The sequence below is a fragment of the Nothoprocta perdicaria genome, unplaced genomic scaffold (assembly GCF_003342845.1).
Source record: "Nothoprocta perdicaria isolate Ctin4 unplaced genomic scaffold, notPer1 scaffold_2, whole genome shotgun sequence".
Classification (NCBI taxonomy): domain Eukaryota; kingdom Metazoa; phylum Chordata; class Aves; order Tinamiformes; family Tinamidae; genus Nothoprocta; species Nothoprocta perdicaria.
The window spans coordinates 14,269,587-14,282,819 of record NW_020455204.1 but is presented as its reverse complement, the minus strand read 5'-3'; positions in this window follow the sequence as shown (position 1 = coordinate 14,282,819).

The following is a 13,233-nucleotide window of genomic DNA, read 5'->3' as shown; positions in this document are numbered from 1 at the left end:
GATGAGACATTTATTCTTCCCATAAGGGGATATATCCAGTACCTTCCAAGTTTCCAGAGGTGCTTGTGCCATAATGAAGACAAATATTTCAATTTCTCCAAGTTTTAAGGAGGGACGAATAGAAGCATTATGGTTAGAGACCCTTTCTGGCATGTGTGTATTAGCTTTGGACAAAACCTTAAGTCTTAGCTAAGGGCTAAATCATCATAAATGGGTATGCCCATGGCGAGAAGAAAAAAAAAAAAAAACCTTATTTAAATAGAACACTGACCCCAGAGGAGAAAAAAAAGCAGAAATGAAGGCAAGGAGACTCACGATCCCACATCATTCTGAAGCACAACGTGGTCTGATGCCTTGGAGATGCCCACAATGTCACCATGGGTAATATCTATTCCTTTGTGCAGAGTAGTTTTCTTCTTTCCCTTTGCCACTTCAGCAAGGTCCTCTGACATTCTTTTCAATCAAGAAAATCAAAATACAGGGCATGCAAAATACAGCAGTCAGTGTGCAACTTAGATTCAAGGCAAAGGCAACCACAGCCCCAAGGACCATCTCTAGGTACACTGCATTTGCCACAGGATGCATCCTACCGGTGCAAAACACAGCTCTAGCTGCCTCTAAGCGAACCTGCAGGACTCTACTGTAGCATTCTCCATGGACTAACTGCCCAGTCAAGCAGATCATGGACCTATTTGGAGTACACTGGGGTTCCTGCTTCTCCTGTGCCTCACTTTCACACCTGTGAAACTGAGAAGAGAGAGGATAGAGAAGAGACCTGCTACTGCAAGTTCTCATCCTTGGGCAGAGTCATAGAAGATCTGGTGCTTGTGCCCAGCCCACAGAGCTCCTATATCTGCCAGGTGAGTGAGCCACCTAGTACCTAATTTTTCACTGTTTATTTGTACTTTAGTTGCGTCTTAACTTGAGGGATTTATATGATCCCTATCGTTGCCAAGTCTGAGTTCTTCCCTGTGTACATGAGTTTATTGTCATAACACCACTGTAAGGTAGTGCTATTGCCCCAATCCCAGAGCTAAGAGGCTGAGACAGAAGACAATTGAAGTCTAGATCAAGGCAAGTAAAAACCTGACTTTCATTGATTGTGGTGGTATTTGGGAATCTTAACATATTTGAGTGTCCAGGCCTGAAGAATCTACCCAAAACAACTTGGTAAGTAAAGGATGTGAGAGATCAATCTTTTGTGATTACTAGGTTGGTCTACCATCCAGTAAGCATCTTTTCTATAAGGAAGATATCTGGTGGTGAGGAAGATATCAGAATCAGAGTGCATAATGAAGATGGTACCTGCCCAAGGAACAAATGTTCAATCACTTATTAATGTGGAACTGATTTTCAGAGATAAAAGTGGGAGAACACTGAGCTAATGTAGAAGAGAAGTAATTGTGAAAATAAAGTTAATCACTTTTTCCCACAGCCTCTGACATTTCTTTCTAAAATTACTAATTGAGGGGCAAATTTTTCCCCTGGTGGGATCATGGTAGGAAACTATGTACAAGTAGCAGAGTTTTCTTGCTGTGCTCTTGAGTTTTCCTATTCTGGATATTCTGAGATTCTCAGTGCCAGGAATTTTTCTTGCCTCATGATTACAAGACCTGGTCTTTTAATTGGTTTGTGTATATTAATTGGATCTGAAAAGCTAAGGTATTTGTCTTTGTAAAGCAGTTCTCAATGCTGAATAACCGACTATCTTTCATAAAGAGTTTTACTATACAGCCTGAAAGGGAATGCAGATTTATACAACAAATATAACAGCTCCAAAGGAGATCAGATTTATCTTAACAACTGGTGAAGTCTCTCTAGAATTCATCCCCAGTCCTAGCCTATCAGTCAGTGTATCTTTCTTCTACAGCTTAAATGCAATAAAGCATACTGTTTTATAAATTATAAAAGTTTTATTTTGTCTGAGACATGAGAAATTCCTTCAAGTGAGCAATTTTACTCCTTAACAAATCACATTAATGGTAGCAATATTAATAATGTACCTTGTATCCTAATCAGGAGCATATCCAAATTGTTGGACCTGTCCTTGAGCATAAAGGAGCAAGGGCAAGGGCAATTTTGGGTGACAAGTTCAACACAGCGTACAGAACCAATAAATAAATAAATAAATAAAAATCTTACCAAGAAACAGCAGAATGTGAACAATTGCCGAGCCAGCAGGATGGCTGGAATTTTCAGGAGTTCACCCTTTGTGGCCCAGGAAAAATACATTGTTAAGCAATTTTGTTGCTCCTACCAGCAGACCTTGAAGTGGAAATTAAGGAGTGGTGGTATTCTCTCACACCCAATCCCCTGTACATTTGCATTCATTTGCATATGAATGCCCGGCTAATTGTTTTGAAGTAACAATTAAGAGAACAATAGAGGAAAGAAAAGGGACTCCAGGCAGCAACTGACACCTGGGAGTCTGTATTAAGAAAAGCTTTTACATATTTGAATTAAAAATAGACAAAGGAACAGAAACAGGCGAGCATAAAATTCATTATTCTTTCTATAAAAAAAGTGGCACACCATATCCATGCATGCTATCATGCTCCAGAATTTTTCCCACTCACACAGCCAAGATATGTACAATATACTGGATGGCAGAGGCTTTTTTTTTTCTTCTCTTTTTTGTTTCAGAAAAAGGTTGCTTTCCCTATGTGCCTGAATGCAAGAACTTGAGTTTAGAAAGAATGGAGCATTTTGCCTATTTGGCATATGTTTCAAAGAGGATTAGCCCTTCCAGAAAAGTTCTGGTGTGTACGGATGTACTAGAGCACCTTTAAGCCTTTTGCTTTTAGAATTGGATCCACTGGAATGTGATAATAGGGGGTATAATTTCTGTTATAGCCCCGTTGGTGCAGTCTGAAATTATTTCTCTGGCTGCATTTCCAGTGGTGATCCAATTACCCAATTGTTCACACAATGTCTGTTTTGTTGGGCTCACTCCTCCCCACTGATAATGATGAGGTATCTCTTGTTATCTAGAGCAATTGCAGTTCTTCACTGCATGAGCTGCAAATACTTAGGCTCTACTGTCCCCTCCTACAAAGAGACATGCAGGGCTGGGAAGTAAACTAGAAATGGAGCTAGGCATGGCTTCGTTCAGTAATAATCCCTGTTACTAAAGAGGTTTATTGTCTCCAAATTAGTGATCACCTAAACCGCTTTGGTATCCAACTGGATCATCTGAGCATTCCTGTAGAGAAAAATACCAGCACAGAGAAGAAGGGAAGGAAGCCTGAGGCCATGAGGAAGGCGACTTGGGCCAAAGACCTGGGGAGCCGGTGGAAGTGGAGACCCAGGAGCAGAACACAGATCCAGAGAGAGCATCTAGGGCTGGAGATTTGAAGGGGTGAGCAGGAACCTTGGGGTGAGCTCCTGAGAGGAGCTGGAAACTCAGCCTCGGGATGCTTTCACAGGGCAGCAATTTGTCAAAGGTCAAAGTTCTTCCAAAAATTTTGCTTTCATTGAGCAAAGAGAAGACAAATTGATTCCTATGCATACTCTATGGAAAAAAAAAAAAAAAAAAAAAAAAAAAAAAAAAAAAAAAAAAAAAAAAAAAAAAAAAAAAAAAAAAAAAAAAAAAAAAAAAAAAGATAGATTCAAAAGGAAAATTCAAGCTCACATCCACCCATTCCTGTCCCAACTGGAACATGCAAAGCATATCTGGGAGATACTCTCAGAGAAAAGATGCAAAGTGTAATATGGCCATAAATTGCATTGCTTAAAAGGCAAAATTAATAGTCTTGGGATACCATGAAGCAGCTGCAGATAATAGCACCCTAGTGCTCTGCATGCTCATGGGTGACAATATTCCCACATACCTATCATGTCTTTTTAAGAGAAAAGCCTTATTTTACAGAGTAATCAAAACTTATTCGGTTTTAATTAAACAGATTTTATTTTAAATGGAAAACCATATAGTTACGGGAGCAGTATATCTTTTTTATTATCTTTCCTCTAACTCCTATTTTATTTTGATAAAGATGACTGTGCAGTATACGGATTATTCAATTGTATATCACATCACATTTAAGTATGTGAATGTAAAGCATTATATATGAAGTTGATCCTATTCGTGAGATAAAATATTCATAATATGCACTTCAATATTGTCTGTTCAAGTTGTCTGGATTCCTGGAGAAATAAATTTCATATTTATGTATTGTTATAATGGCTTTTCTCTTACTTTATCAGAATGATAAGTAAGATAGACTACAGAAAGACTGATAGAACTTTAACTGTAAAGAATTGAGGAATATGGAATAATCTATCTTTATATTATTTGCTAAAATGTTGAACAGTAAGGCATTTCTTTCTCTTTCCGTTGTTTTACTTTTCCTGTCTTTCTATTCTTTTCATGTACTTCTAATACATTAAATAGAATGTTATGGATTGAAAAATAAAGGTCTCAGTTATGGATGAATTATTTTTTTCCATCAAGTTGTCTGAAGGTTAGACAGTCAACACCTACAAATTACGTAGATGTGTCATATTCCTAAATGAATTGTATTATGCTGGCACACCTATGAATACTAAAAGAGATCTGCCACAAATCCCAGTATAAAATGCACCTCTCTAATTTGTCTGGGAATATCCTGAATTCAAGAATGTTCTGCCACTCTGAAAAACAACAGTATGTTGGGTGATATTTCTTAGCATCTTAGTTTTTGGTCTGCACTATATATCTCTTTGATGAATTAACATCTCTACTTCCAAATATGCAAATAAATGAATGACTATGCATCAGTCATATTGTTACACTGTTTTCTTTTATCAAAAACATTCTAGATACATGTTTTACAAAACAAGAAGGACAAAAACATGATGCTGGAGATAAATTCTGCCAAGGTCCCTTTAAAGTATAATCCCCTATCAATTGCCCTGAAAAAGGGGTCAAGAAGGGAAGAATTAACTGCCAATTTTTAATGACAACAAGTGATAACACATCCTGCAAAACAGCCAACCTTGAAACATTTGATTGAGGAGCCAAAGCCTGTGGTGGAGAGTTGATCAGGCAGCGTTATGATGGAGATGAGGGGAAAAGAGCAAACAGCAAGTAAGTTATCTCCACCTAAAAGCCTGATGGGAGCCGGGGTGATGGGTAAAAACTGCCACTAATGCCAGGACAGATGACTGTTAGGACTGATTTAACAGCTGAGAGACAGGAGAAGTTCAAGGTGTAGAGACTATGGAGAGAAGAGGGTCAGTCACCCCTTTTGAAGTTAGGGCATGGTAAGGTGAAGAATAAGTTGAAAAAAATGTTAATGCTACTAACTGGGACAGGAAGACAGTTGCACATTGAGAAGTGATGCAAATTTAAGGATGTTTGGAAGAGAGAATTTGGAAATGGAACAGAAAAAGATTGGTGTTCAGGTATGGCAGGAGAAAATATAAATATATATAAAACTATTATTACAGTGCCTAGTACAGCTGGGCCCAAACCTTGGGGCACTACCATAATATAAATAATAAACAGTAATAATAGCTTACCACAGAATTCATGATACCATAAAATGTTAGTTTTAAACATATGATGCTATTATGACTGCATTTTATTCTAATAGGTAGTTATTTCAGAATAATATATATTTATTTGTTTTTTTAATGTGCTTTTAACTTTTCAATTTAATATTCATCATACTACAAAGTGCCCTATTATTTCATATTTATTAGTGACAGCTTAACCTATAATGTCACAAATTGTAATATTGTTGGTGGACCTTGTGAAAAGTAGATTCTATTTTCAGCACTAAGCTCCAGTGGTAGCATGGTAGTAAAATAATTAGAATGCTGGTAGTAAAATAATTAGAATGCATACAATGAAGGCTAAGATGAAATGATTCCCAGTGGGCCAGTGCTAATGCATGCAGTAGTATAGTAGCAATACATAGAGAAAGATTATACACTGGATAGTCCAAAGAGATCCTAGTCAATCTACCATGAACGAGAATCATAATTCCCATAAACCACAGAAATATGTGCACCTAGTCAAAGGTCACAAAGGCAAAAAGATACGAAGAGGACAAGAATAATGAAGTGTAGTCAAATATAGAACTCACCCTGAAGAGTTTTAATTAGGGCACCTACCACTTCTTAATTTTTAATTGTGCATGTATAAGGTGTGTTGTCTGCCAAGACAAGTCAAAGCTGCATTTTCTTCTGTGCGAATGTGTGAATCAATATTAGTGATTGAGTAAGACAAGCTCATCTGTTCACTCTGTCTTGAAACATGACTTATGTGGTGCAACTACATCTAGTGGGAGGACCACTGAAATACTTATAGCCAAATGAGTGAGAGCTTGCCAAACAGATTTTCTGATCTGTAACAAAGGCATCTGGACAAGTGTTAGTGCTAAAACTGTCATTTAGTTTGGGATCAAAGAGGTCTGCATTTACCATAGCTTCTGCTGTTTTGTTGCTTCAACTGAGTTGTTAGGTCAAAATCAGCTGTGTCCATATGCCTTCTGGTTGTGGAGCCATGGAAGCAGCAATCTCATTTTTTAAGAGCATTTTTAGACACTTGCAGCTTGCTACTTGCTCATTTCAAGGAAGTAGACCAGTGCAAATCAAGGCTTTAACATACTGCTTTCGTGCCCAAGTTTATGAAGCCAGTATTTGCTGCTCTTACTCAGGCTGATATCTATTCAACACTATTTCATTATTCACTATTCCTCGGGCTAAAGTGCAGTGTACATGCTCAGCCAGTCTTTGGACTGAACTCGTAACTGCTTCAGGTTCTCAGATTTAGAAGAGGGGGACATTTATTTCCCCTTGGTTGATGAATATTGCTCACATTTCACTATGGTAAATTCAGGCTGTGCTCTGAGTTACACAGAAGAGAGACAAAGAAGCTTCCCCTGAAGTCAAAGAGAAAGGAGAATAAGTTCAGAAACGGAGTGTATGGGTGAGAAAAAGCTACAATGCTTTTCATTAACTTTACTATATAGGGCATATTACCTGTTAGCAAGGCTTATGGAAGTTTCAATCACTTTGGTTTTCTAATTTTTATTTTTTCCATTATGCAAACATCTGTTAAGTCATCCTCTTGAACCACAGTACTTGAAAAAGTCTGTCCTCTGAAGATATTCTTTCTACCTCTGATGCTGTTGTGATTTCTTTTTGTGCTTTGGAAAGAAGACGACATGACTGATGATTGTGAATTAAATGTAACCCAGTGAGTTGTCAGTGACAGATATGCATTACGTGCACTAGTACTGGTCCAGATGTCATTGCTACACTCTAGTATTCTCCCTTTAGCAGCTTACAGCCCATAATTAAGGTTTAACTTTCTTTTTAACACTTTCAAACCCCAGCAACTCACTTTGTTACAATTAGACATTTGAGAAGAAAGAAGGTACAGTGACTTGCTGATAGGCTTTTGAAAAAGCCTTAATTCTTACCAAGCAGTAATTTTCATGAGTATAACAAAAAGGCAAAAGAATACCACCTCCTAAGAAATGATAGACAGTAGTTTGTTTTCTTTTCAAAATGTTTATGTGGTGAAAATCCAAGAGTAATCTATAGCCACAAGCACAAAACTTCGTCTGCATCCACTACTGCTCTAACAGGTTCTTTTTCACTTGTTTCTTTATTCAGTTTCTTGTTCCTATAATATTAACCCCTACATTCCCCAAATTGCATACAGGGTTTTAGCAACAGGTCTTCTACTGATTTTAATGAATCTTGATGCTAAAGATTATGTAGTTGACTGATGGCTGTAGTCTACATGTACGGTGTGCAGTCACAGATCATTACACTGTCTTGTCTCTCTTGCAAGCTATAAGCAGTAGCTATAGTCTCTAGGCAATCAGCTTCATTTGCAATGGATTTAGCAGAAAATATTGCTGAAATTGAAAGCAAGCGTCATGCTTCCCAACCTCTTGCTGAAAGGAGAAATCTTGGAGTGATACTCTCTAGTCAGAGCAAACTTCCCTTCCCTCAAGAGAAATGATACTTCTTTTTTTGTCATCCCAGTTTCTTGGGTCACCAGAAAATTCCTCCTTCTGTGAATGAACACGGACATTTTTCAGGTCTAGAGGTTGTTCGGTTATAGCCTCATCTATTACCAAGGAATAAGATATTATGGGAAAATGTATTGGAGATGTGTGGATTACTGAGACTTGCCAGTCAGAAAGGGAGGGGAAACTGGTGCTCAAGCATTGTCTGTTTGCCTCCATTATTACCTTGGAGAAGAACTGAGAAGCAACAGGTACATCTGGAAAACAACCCTGGCTCTCAGAACAGACAAAAAGGTCCTGGCACATGTGGCTCTCCTGTGACTTTGGGAGACAACCATGTAGTGATGATAAACTTACCTCTTTTCTTCGTGTGGCCTGATTTTTTTGCCACGATCTTAAAAAGAAATTCTGCCTGGAAGCAGTTCTATTTTCTTGCCTTTTTTGTTCTCCAAGGAAGCAGCCTGCAATAGGACAGGCAAAGTTACAGTAATGAATGGGAGCTGCGATCGCTTGGTGCCTTAAAAGTGCACAAGGAAGCCAGAGGTAGTGTCCTGCTTGATCTTGACAATTTTACATAGACATGACTATGTTGCTATAGTAAAATCACTAAGAAGATTTGTATGGTGCTGTCAGATTAGAACAGAGAATGTAATTTTTAAAATTGTTCTTCTTTTTGTCTCATTTTTTTCTCAAATATTTTATCTATCTTGAGTTTATAGCTGAAGTCTATTGCTTCAAACTACTTCTAGTCTCATACTAGTCTCAGCAGTAGGAATGAAATCTGAAGTACAACAAACAGTAGGTTTAGGTTTTACTTGTCAGGCAATACTAACTTGTTAATTTTAAATATGTATTGCAAACAAGATAGCAAATTAGTGCTATTATTTCTGATAATGAAAAAAATACACAAGATTTTTGTGCTTCTCTTGTATGGAATGTTTTATGAAAACTATTCAAGAAAGTTATAACTTTGGATTCGGTCCATAGAATATTACTGAAGGCTGATTTAACAGAGATTAGTATGTTATTCCTGGACATAATTGAGAAATGTGCAGATGATAGTAAAGAATTAAAAAATATTTTGTTCATGTAAATGTAAACAGGCAGATAAAGAACAGACACATGTATGGTCAGACCTTCAATAAGCAGAAAATGCTAAATTATCTGGTTCTATTTACAAACAATGAGTTAATGATTATAATAAGCTACTAATGAGAAAGTGATTAAACTTTGTTAATATAAGTAGCCTTATGAACAGCTTTGGACAATTATGAACAAACATCAGTTATGAACAAATGTTATAATATATTTACCAAAAAAAAAAACCCTAAATATTTGCAGATCTGTATAGGTATATCATGTATACCTTCAAATTTACCACATTTCTAAGCACCACTCCATCATTAAGGTGCATGAGGCATCCCTGTAAGTATTATTTTACTCATACACACAGTATGAGGAATTAAAGTTCACAGAGAGCAGCAGACGGAAGCTAGCTCTCCCAGGTCCCTGGATAGAGCCCTCTTATTTTATTAAGAACCTCTCAGTCTAAGAAATAGCCTGAAATCTTCAGGAAATTATAATATTTATAAATTCATGATTTGGGTTTCTTCCATGAACACTGTAATTTTTCCAGCTGTTCTCAAAATTGTCTTAATCATAATGATTAAAGAGATGTAAGAACAAACAAAATTCTTATCAATAAGGGTAAGTAGCTGTTGAAATTGATAGTGGCTTATAATACATTGATTATAAAGTGAGCAAGATCATTTTATCCTGTTTCCTTTACCTCATAGATCTTCTGCATTGCATTTCAGAAAACAAAACAAAGGAGTGCAACAACCTTGATTTTAGGATTACCTGGAAAATCTTTCTGTAATGTTGTTTTACATGTATGTTTTTGTCATATTTTTTTTGCATGGATTTTTGTGCCCAGAAAACTATCTTTTCTGGGCGTCACCCAATCTTCATTTTCTGTCCCTGGAATCTCACTGCTCAAGTCATTTGGCTACCCTCACCATTGTTTTTTTATGGTACTCTCTAATTGCACGTAATGACATCTAGCTTGTGCTCAGAAGTAACCTGACACAATCATTTCACTACAAGAAGTATAGCCAGAACTTCCTTTTCAACCTGATGTATCACTTCCCTGGGTCTGTCATGGCATCATTAGAGCAGGCTGCGCAAAAACAGGGCTTTGCCTCCTCCTGAGGTATAAAGTTGTAGCTCCAGCTGTTCCATAAATACCTTAGTACTTTAAGACTGATGCTGGCTTATAATTCTATTTACTTTTTCAAGTACCCACTCCATGTTCTTGGCACATCTCATGCTGCATCACTGTAGGCCGTTTCAAGGGTTCAGAGGCATCTGAAGGGCATGGCAGAATCTGCAAACATACTGAAAATTAGACAAATTTAATCTTCATATCTATTGATTTGTGCGTTTTCTTACAATTTTATGGTTTTTGTAGTCCTACCAAAGATCACTGGAACATATACAATATAAGAATTCAAATCTTCTTACCAGCTTGTAGGCTGGTAGGTTAATATTCTATTACCAATATTTATTAAAAAGTTGATTCAGTTTGGCTTTGCAGACCCAGGTTGCCTCAATACCCCCATTTTCCATAACAATCATGTCATAACCTATGATGATCTCCACATCTAGCATTCCAGTTTCAGCCCTTGTCATGCCTGGGCTGTTGCTCAAAATATCTGCCAATAGGTATGGCAAAGGTTGTCAAGAAACTGGTTGGCTCACTTCACTTAAAATGCCAGAATCCATTCTTTACATCACAAGTGGTTTGACCATGAATAAATCACGGCTGCAAGTCTCCAGTCAGCAGCAATGGATACTGACTTCTTTCCAGTGCTCTATTCAGTGATTTCGGCTCAATGCAAATCCTTGTTTACCTGAAGATTTTCTAACGACTTTTCAGTTGCTGATTCACTCTGTGCTAGTTTCAATAAGCATAATAATACCTCCTGTTTGCAGCCTTGTCAGATCTTTCTTCAATGGCCTCATCACAGCTAATGGTAAAAGTTAGCATTAGCATTTTGGTAGTTTCACCAGCTGCAAATAAGGATGCATTTCTAGTTACACTTTGCCCTCAGGGTGTCCATCCAGTTCCTTGAAATATTCTCTTAGTTTTAGATTTTTTGACAGGTTCCAAGATGAGTTCCCTGAGTTTCTCCCTCTTGATGAGGTTATTCTAAATCTGTGCTATTACCAGCTCCATGATTTTCTCTGTCCTGTGTACCAAAAATCAGTGTTATCTCTTTGGGTTAATAGTATCACACACCAAGCAATGACATTGCCTGTTTCAGGAAACTTTTTATTGCTGGCATGCTTCTGCCCAATAACCCCAGGAAGCTTTTGTTATATTTTAGTCCTTTCTCTTGTTCCTCAAATTCCTCATAGTGCTGGGGCCATACATTTGTTGGCCTTGCAATTCCAGAAGACTATTGAATGACAGTAGTTTGCTGATCATTTAGTACTCCAACCAATATGTCAAAACTACTGGTTTACAACCTGTAATATACCTATTTACTTGTATCAGTATGTATCTTTGAATTTGCCAAAGTGACTTTCAGACAGCTTTCTCTGTATAGTCTCAGTTTTGCTCCTGAACATTTCATCAGTCCATGCTCTTTGAAATAAGATCTGAGTTAGATCTTATTCTCTCAATCTCTCAAAGGATCCAATTTGCAGCAAGGGGATCTGTTGCTTCTTCCGTTACACAAGTAGTTGGAGTTCTGAAGCACAGAATGGAAGTTCCAGATCCAAAATATAAATGTTTGCCTTTCATATAGCTTCTCAGATTCAGATGAAAAAAGCATTTTTCTCTGAAATTTCACGCTGTATAAGAAAAATATTGTCTATCAAAATTTACAATTGACTGACTTTTATTTTTTTTCCCAAAGAGATATTACTTACCCTCCCTATTCTAACATGATCTCTGGGTAAAGGTTCGATTCTTGCTTTCAGTGTTTTGCTGCTTCTGCAAGGATAGGTAGGCAGTAGTGTTTTTGAGAAAGGATATTTCTAGTGATACCTTCATAGTATCTTGTTGGGTTCTTTTTATTTGAGAATTGCCTGTTACCAGTCTGTTTCTTGCTGTGAAACTCAGTGAACTGACTGTTGCCAGCATGTTTCATGTACTGCCTGCTGAGCAGAAACATGAGAGACCTTCATGTTCTAAAGCCCAACTACTTAGTTGTGATGAGTCATGCCCAGAGAGATGCTGCAACTGCAGCCAGTGTTCCTGGCCCAGCTTCTTCCAGAATTCCTCTCTCCAGCTTCTTCAGTCTTTCTTCCTCCAAGGACCATTACATTTATCACAAGTAGATGCCGACAAGTAAACTTGTCAGTAATGCGACTCCAAATATAATTATCTTATTCAGAAGATGAGTAACACGGAGATATTTGGCCGGAAAAATCCCATTGTATCAGAATGCAAATGTCTGAGTGGAGAGAGCAGGAATCTTCTATTTTACAACTCCAGCTTCTAGAAATTGCAGTGAAACGACACCGGTTTTAGTCATATTTCTAAGGAGGTCACAGTGTACGCATATTTGAGTCTCTCAGTTTGTAGACCTCTGCTAATAACTTCTGACCTCATTAGCTGATTTCAACCAAATTTGACTGAAGGGTGCCTTTATCCTTCAGTCTAAAAATAATTAAATCTGCATTTTATTAATAATTAATTAATATAATTAACTGATAATTAATGAAACAATAAATCTATGGGTTTTTTGAAAATAGCCCCACAAAGCATAAAAGCCATGTAAGCTTTTCCTGTACAAGAAGGAAAAATTGCCATGTGAGCATGTCCTTCACATCCCTTAGATATCAGCACGTCTATTTCAGATATACAGTTTATAAATGACAAGGACAAAAAAAAATTATAATTAAGACAAAATAAAAACTGAAGGGAAAAGTGGCTTCTTTTGTTCCAAAATTTCTAAGAATATTATTTGAATATTGTCCTCCTCATTCCAGTGTAATTTCCAAGTTTATCCATACTGGGAAATTGCAGACTGGTTGTACAAGTTTAATATACTAGTGATCATAAACAATAACTGGTAATGTAGAAAAGTCCAGTGTTGCTATCAGAGTGTGTAAAACCTAATTGCCAATACAGCTGAGGGCTGCTACATTATGTCAGCAGCCTTCAGTCCTCCTTAGAGTATCTGCAAAAAGAAAACGTGTTGGCTGGTGACCTAGCAGAGACTGGAAGCAGTGACACAGGCGATCTTTTTTCATC